The following is an 8016-nucleotide window of genomic DNA, read 5'->3' as shown; positions in this document are numbered from 1 at the left end:
TACCTATCTGGATACTCTGGTCCACCTGAGATAAAGCTGTAAGGGATTCTTCCCACGATTTCAAGTGACTAAGTCCCATGCCGACATACTGATAATCTGTTGTGTTGTGTCATTTACAAGAAAGCAAGAGTGAGCTATAATGCCCAGCATAATGATGTACAGTATGAAAATGGCTGTAATGATAAACTTACGTAAAACATCTTATAAGATAATTACATTTTATTCGAACGTAGTTTTCCTTGGTGATACACATCTTCTTATAAAAATAATCCTTTAGTGGATTTATTATCCTATAAATACCTTAATGGTAAACCCAGCACCTAGGCTTGGGTTACGGTATTGCATCATAATTCCAATTGGAAGAATAGGTAGGACATTCGTTGAAGCCACCACATACGATGATCAGTCGTACTACAATAAAAGTAACCTTTTCTACTAGTAGAAGGATGACACCTTAGTATCCCGGTTATCACCCTTGCCGCATACGGGCTATGTGTCCTCATTTCGGGTATACACACACTTCGCAGGTCCTTAGGTACATATTGTACCGTCTCCTACGGTACCAGTAGTCTATCCAATACACGAAGTACTTGGATACTACCCCTCCCTTTTCCTTTAGGAGATCCTATCATATCTCGAGAACTCGAACCACATCGAAGTTCCCCCAAGCGTTTTGCTTGTTGATAGGCACAACTTTACTTCATATATATATATGTACTTCCGAAAGTTTTCGGAGGAAGTACTAAGGATGTGAGTTGACTATTGTCAACAGATAATTAAATAAGGGGGGAGTTTCTCTTTGAAAATATATTCAAAATATTCAAAATAAGTCGAGATAATATTCTTCGACGATCTGAAATTATTCGAATGATTTTCGAAAATCAGAAAGTATTTTAAATTAGGCTTTATGATTTTTAAATCATAAATAAAACCTTTAATAAATAATTATTAATTAAATGATATTCAATAAATAATTAAACCTCGAAGGAGTTTACTTTAAAAGAATATTTGAAATAATATTCCTCAACTAATTTATGTTTACGTAATTTAAAGTAATCTTTAATATTTAATCGGGTTTGAAATAAATAAGCACTGGAGAATACTTCTCCTATAATAAGTGATTAGTAGATAGATAATTCTTGTCCGAACGATAAAATATAGTTGAGGGAATACGATCTTTGGGAATCATTTTAATAAAAGTTCGAGGTGTTTAATATTTGTAAGTGGACGTTGAGTCCCTTTAAAACGTACTACTATGGACTTGTAATCGTCCTATAATATCACCGGAATGATTCCCGGGTTTTTATTTTATAAAAACAAAACTGATCGACTCTTGGTCTTACAATTTATACATCACGCTCTACTATAGCGCTAATATTCTTAAATAAAGCTCCTCTGGAATACTTCCGAGTTTTCATCAATTTTTACTGACCGATCCTCAGTCTAAAATATATACACGCCACGCTACTCGCTAGCGTTAATGTTCTCAATTATAAAATCCTCCGAGATACCTCCAGGTTTTTATAAGCTTACACCGACCGACTCTCGGTCTAAATATAACATTTCGAACTCGTTATGAACATATACTAGAAATTATCAACAATTGAGTAATGTAATACATCTCAAACTTCGTAAAACAGTTTAAACAATCTCATGCATATATCACAGTTTTGTAAAATATTCACAACACAACAGTTCTTAAAAGGTAGGGTTTGAAAACTTTCCTGGGTATCTTGAGGTGGAGGATGCTCTAGGTTCCGCTCAAAAATCTATAATCATAAACACAAGTCATTTTGTTAGGTCCCGTTCTAATTTACGCTACCCGCACTCATGCGCTAATCATTATGCACCCTCTCAACCTATATTATCCTTATTATTTCTTTAAGTCCTTATTCACATTATGGTCGCTTCCTTTTTCAAAGTATCTTAAGTTCATTTTCATTTTCGTCGTCGGCTCCGCTTATGGATTCTACGGTTTCTAATCGCGCGGTATCGGCTCCGATATTTTTATAAAATTGAAAATCATTATTTTCACTTGAAATCTTTATGGAATTTAGGAAACTCAATTTACTACTCTCTTTAAATTTTTCATGATTTATGTACATTTTTAAATCGATCCTTTATATTTTCAAAGTTCGTAATTTGTAGCAGTTTTTGTCGCGTAAATCACTTTTAGTAAAACGGCCATAACTTTTTATCCGTAAATCGGAATCAAGTGATTCAAGCACCTAAAAGATCCTTATAACATTTTCTATCATAATCAAGGGTTATTTTTCAAGAAACTACAGTTTAAATCTTCAGGAATTTCTGCAGAAACTTAAAGTTACGTTTTGTTCGTTTTAACGAGATTACGGTTATGATCGGAGTCTCGTTTATGCCTTAAATCATTATACTATCACCAATAATCAACACATCATCATCAACACACTAACTCATCTCAAGAACATCATGTTCTTGAGGCAACAATAATCAACCTTAAATCTACTTAGCTAAACATCAAGATTACCACAATACTCCTACCAAAACTATGTTTATAACTACATACTAAAAGGATCTTGAACTTAAATCTTAAATAAAGTTGGGTCAAAGATTTTTACCTTTCTTGATAGCTTGAGATGTGTTTTTGATGATGGTGAAGTCTTGGGAGTGCTTAGTATGGTTTTTGGAACATAAAACAACCATCAAAATCAAGAAACAAAGAAGGGTTACTATTCACACTATTCACTATCATCTTTGTTGAATTTATTTCACCCATCAAAACTTGATAAAAAGAGCTCAAAGATTTATCTTACCTTAGTTTGATTGGTAGGAAGCTTGAGAATTAATGGGAGGATTTAACCATGGCTAGAGCTTGAAGATTTGAAATTGATTTCCTTGTTTTAAAGGAAAGGGCCGAATGGAAGGTATATGGGAGAGGGAGAGAGTTTTTGTGGTTGCTTCTTGGTTGCTTCTTGGAAATAATGCAAGTGGTAGCTTGTAATTGATATTTATTCTCTAGTATATATCCTAGGATTTATTCTTGTTGCCAAATCCTTGGGCAAATCTAGCTAGGCTTCCAAGTTTACAAGCTAACCTAATTAGCTTAGCCATTTAGCTTACTATTCTCTAGCCCTTGGTTGATCATCCTATACCTTAGCCCACTATTTGATAAAGTAACCATGGTTACTTTCCTACCATAGTTAGTTAGTGCGTTACGTTTATTTAATCGTTTACGTGTTCGCTCGGTCGCTTAAACATTTTCGTAATACTTTCTTGTAAATGGTTCGCGACGTAATTCCTTTCGTATTTATTCCTTATATTTTGAATTATCATACTTGGATATAAATCCATAGGGTTTTAAATTCGTAATTATATTGTGATTCCCGTAATCCTCGATGATTCGTAAATATGGTCGTTTTTCAAAGTTTGTTTCTTCGAAAATTAATAGCGTTTACATACACTCATTTGGTACGTATAATCATAATATCAACTTCAAATCTCATTTTCTCATGCACAACATAGTGTGGGCTAAAAAGTTTTTCCCGTCTATTAAGGTTACTATTTATTTAGCGTTTTACAAGGTTTCAAAAATTCAAGTTATTATATTACTATCCATAAAGGTTTGTTACTGATGTCAAAAATTTGGGTTCTTACAGAAACACTAGATGAAGTTGAAGAAGAGGAAAAAGAAGTTTTTGAAGAAGTTGAAAAAGTTGAAGAAGAAGTTTTTGTTGCAATGGGAGAACCAATAGCAGAAATGAAAGCGTTGAAGGATTATTCTCAACCAAAGATCAATGACATTCAATCTAGTATTGTCAGGCCAGCTGTTACAGCTAATACCTTTGAAATCAAGCCTGACACGATTCAGATGGTACATAATTCAGTCCACTTTGGGGGTGCTCCAATGGAAGACCCTAATATGGATATTAGGGATTTCATCGAGATCTGCGACACCTTCAAATTCAACAATGTTTCTGAAGATGCTGTGAAACTGAGACTTTTCCCATTTTTTCTGAGAGATAAAGCTAAGAGCTAGTTGCACTCTCTATCACCAGGTTCTATTGCGATATGGGAGGATCTTGCTCATAAATTTCTTACTGAATTCTTCCCTATGGCAAAAGCAGCTGCAATCAGGAATGCTGTTACTCAATTTGCACAGCAGTCGGGAGAATCTTTTTGTGAAGCCTGGGAGCGCTACAAGGAGATGCTTAGGAAGTGTTCTCATCATGGAATGCTTGACTGAATGGTGATAAATTGCTCTTATAATGGTTTGGGAACACAGTCAAGACCTATGCTCGATGCAACATCAGGTGGAGCTTTATGGGCTGAGAGCTATGAGGAAGCTTATGAGCTAATTTAGATGATGGCCGGTGTTATTCCCTTAACAATATGACAAGAATTACAGAAGGGGGGTTGAATGGAATTCTTGAAACTTTTTCTTGAAATAAAATGTTCTAACTCAAATATAAATATAAGTGTATTGATTAGCACAATGCGGAATAAAACTTAAGTGAATCAAAATATAGTAATTAAAAACAAGAGTCTTTAAAAACTTTATGGTGGATTTGAATGATTCCACCAGAGATATATATTATATATCGAGAGAACCCTGTGTGCAAAAATTCTTACAGCTGCTTACAAATATTGAACTGCTGAGAATACAGAGAAATGCTAAGAATTCTGCTTACAAATGTTTCTCTTGTTGTCTCTCAGTTACTTGTTTCTATTTGCTACTTCTTGGTTTATATATCACCAAGATTACAAAGTAATAAGACAAGATAATAAAAACAAAAATTATCTAATCTATTACAATGCTACTTCATTACTCTATTACAGCATCTTTAAATATCTTTATAATAGCATGGAAATGGCAATGCTTCTTTGTTCTCAAAAACCCAGTTGAATAGGCTACCACATTCCATTTGCATCCACTCGACGCATGTGACTGTGTTGTCACTGTCAACTGATGTTTGAATTCTTCATCCGTCGGGTTCATGATCATCCGTCGAGATATTGATCATCCGTCGGGTTGTCTATTAGATCATTCGTCGACTTTATTGTGGGTTATCCGTCGGGTAGCAAACTGGCACTTGACTTCATTTCACTTATGCAAAATTACAAGACATCATCTATGTACAATTAATCAACCTATTCTGCATGTCTAGTTAAAGTCAACATGACTTGAATACTACTTACAGAATCTACACAATGGTGAATGCAGAAATGTGCTACAGACTTATTGTTACATAAGCTACTCACTCAATGGATAATAAGACATCATCCGTCGGGACTATAATGAGTCATCCGTCGGGACTATAAATCTTATCCGTCGAGTGCTACATTATTTCACTAAGTAAAATCTAGTAAGGTGTTTTGTTCAAGTAATCATCAAGTACACAACATATACACAATAATCTCCCCCAATTTATGTCTACTGGAATTGTAGCCATAAATTAAGAGATACTTGATGATAACAAAACACCCTAAATATACAGCTTTAAAGAATAGTAGATAATACTGAAAAGTGCTTCAATTAATAAAATGTACAAAGTTTTGCTCACAGTCTTTTTCAAGATGCTCCTCTAGGCTGAGCAAATTTATCTAGTTTCTTGAAGGTCTGGATCTTCTTCCAAGCTTTCTGTTATTTTCATCAATCTGATTTTGGAGCTGCCTGTGGAATTCCAGTTCATCAGATTCTGAGAGATTTAGCTTTCCTTGCATTTCCAAGAGAGTCTCATTGCTGGAGATGTTCAATTGGTCTTCTAATCTGAAGAATCTTCTCACACCTTTGTCATCTATGAACTCCATCAGCCAGTAGGGCCTTAGATGCACTCTTCTCCCCGTGTATGGGATGATTAGAGTCTTTGGGAGTGCATCTTTAGCTCTAACACTCCTTAGTTCTTCAATCTTCTTCAATACTAGTCTTCTTGCAGTGATATTGAACCCAAAGTTCTTCTTGAAGGATGAATAAACTTTAATCAGTACAGCTTGGCTCTCTTGAAGAATCCCGTGAAGTGGCCACTGAATCTCCTTTCCTCCTTTGTACTTGAACACTAACCTTTCAGGTAGGTTCCTGTATGTATGAATACCTCTTACTTCATCTAGTTCATCCAGATAGAGATTTAGATCAAAAAATTCTTTGATGTCACACAAGTACAGATAGTCTCCCCTATTGACTTTGGGCTGAGCTTTGACTATAAATTTGGATTTGAGAAGTGACAGCTTCACTTTCTTGACTGCTCCTGACTTTGTCCTTTTTGGCTTGCTAAGGATTGGTAGATTGAAGTCTGGAATTAGTATGTTCTCCCATTCTATTGGCTCATCCTTGGGCACAATAGGTTTACCATGAATATTCCTGTAGGGTTCCACCACCCTTATGTCTTCAATTACCACAGAGGGCTTTGATGCTTGAGTTATAGCTGGTGTGGATTCCTTAGGAAATTGATCTTCCAATTCCTTGTCAACAATATCCAGTTTCCATTTAGTTCTTTTAGCCAATGCTTTCTTTCTTGGAGATTTCTTCCGTTCTTCAACTTGCTTCCTTGATTCAGTAGCTTCAGATGGTTGAGAGGGAATTTGTTGTGATGAATTTACAGCATGTAGCTTGGCCAAGATAGCAATCTGCTCTTTCTTCTGTTTAGCCTTTTTAGCATCTAGAGCAGCCTGCTTCTTTTCCTGCTTCAATCTAGCTTTTTCTTCTCTCTTTGCTTGAGCAAATTGAGGGTGTCCAGCCACCACACATATTTCTTTCCCATTTTTGAAAATCTTAGCAATCCTCCATTTAGAAGCTGAATCAGCTGGATCTTTATAGAAGGCAATTGATCTTGATAGAAGCTTCTTCTCATCAGGCTTGGGTGTCTCATACACAGTGTCCAAGGGGTTCTTCAAAGATGATTTTGAGTAGTTTGCCCTTGGTTTAAGAATCATTTCAGCCTTTGGAGACTTGATGCAGGAAGATTGTCCTCTTTCCAGATAGTTCATACTCATCTCATTCACACTAATTTGCTTAACTTGAGAGTGATGGATGGCTGACTTAACTGGCTCCTTGACAAGTTCAAACTTTTTCTGTATCTCCTCATCAATCTTCTCCCAGTTGACCAAACTCAACTTTTCCTTCTCAGCAACTTTCAAGTTGGCTGCTGCTGCTTGAATCAGATCTATACCATCTGTGACTGGTGGCTTTGAGATAGTAAGCGAAGGCACAATTACTTTACTGATTTGTATCTGAATCTTCTCCCCCTCACTTTGTCCTTTCTCCCCCTTTTTGTTATCATCAAGTTGAGTTGTGGAGGGGGTTTGAGCTGCCACCAGTTTTTGAAGTAGATCAGTCTGTTGGGCTTGATGGAGATGAATGGCAGTCAAAGATGCTTCCATAGCTGACACTCTTATTTCCAAGGCTTCTATCTTGGTTGCAAGATCAGAATTTTTCCTTAATTTCCTCTTGATGTCAATCATTGCAGTGTCTGGAAGTTTAGAGTCTATTTTATCTGAAATCTCCTCAATATCACCCTTCATGGTGTTCACATCTCTAGCATGCTGGAAGCCCTGGATTTGCAGAAGTTGCAGGGAGGCTAGATGTGCCCAAAGGAGCTTCTTGGTGCTAGAATTGGTAGTGGTTTGAAGAGCAGTGTGAGTTTGATTAATTAACTGGATCAGGCTTGTCTTGAAGTAATGCTCATCACAGTGCTTTGAGAATGCCCATGATGGAATACCTGACCTTGAGCTTGAGTCTACTTCTCCCCCTATGTCCATTGCTTCATCTTCACTATTCCCACTCCCATTTCCAAAGAAATCAGCTGAACCTCTAGTCTCATAGTCCACATCACCAGCTGTAGAAGGCAAAGCTGTGATGGCATCCTTAGCCCTTTGCATAGACTGGGTGGTATGCACCAAATTGAGCATCCTTTCTGCATTGTCATTGCCCTGTTCAGCTAGATTTGATAAGCTAGAACAGGGTGAGTAAATGCCTCAGCATCAAGAGAAGTAGAATCTATAACAACTTTAGGATGCTAAGATAGTCCTTCCCTGTTGCATCCT

General features: G+C 36.4%; 1 non-coding gene across 1 annotated transcript; it reads right to left on the bottom strand.

Annotated features, from left to right (window-relative positions):
* Window positions 1–4105: 4105 nt before the first annotated feature.
* On the bottom strand, window positions 4106–4212 carry LOC141723062 (small nucleolar RNA R71). Its single transcript, XR_012576055.1, has one exon. It is a non-coding gene; the product is annotated as a small nucleolar RNA R71 (small nucleolar RNA).
* Between the last annotated feature and the right edge of the window lie 3804 nt (window positions 4213–8016).

The sequence above is a fragment of the Apium graveolens genome, chromosome 4 (assembly GCF_009905375.1).
Source record: "Apium graveolens cultivar Ventura chromosome 4, ASM990537v1, whole genome shotgun sequence".
NCBI lineage: Eukaryota > Viridiplantae > Streptophyta > Magnoliopsida > Apiales > Apiaceae > Apium > Apium graveolens.
Note: the sequence above shows the minus strand (reverse complement) of the source record. Positions and strands in the feature narration are given on the sequence as shown.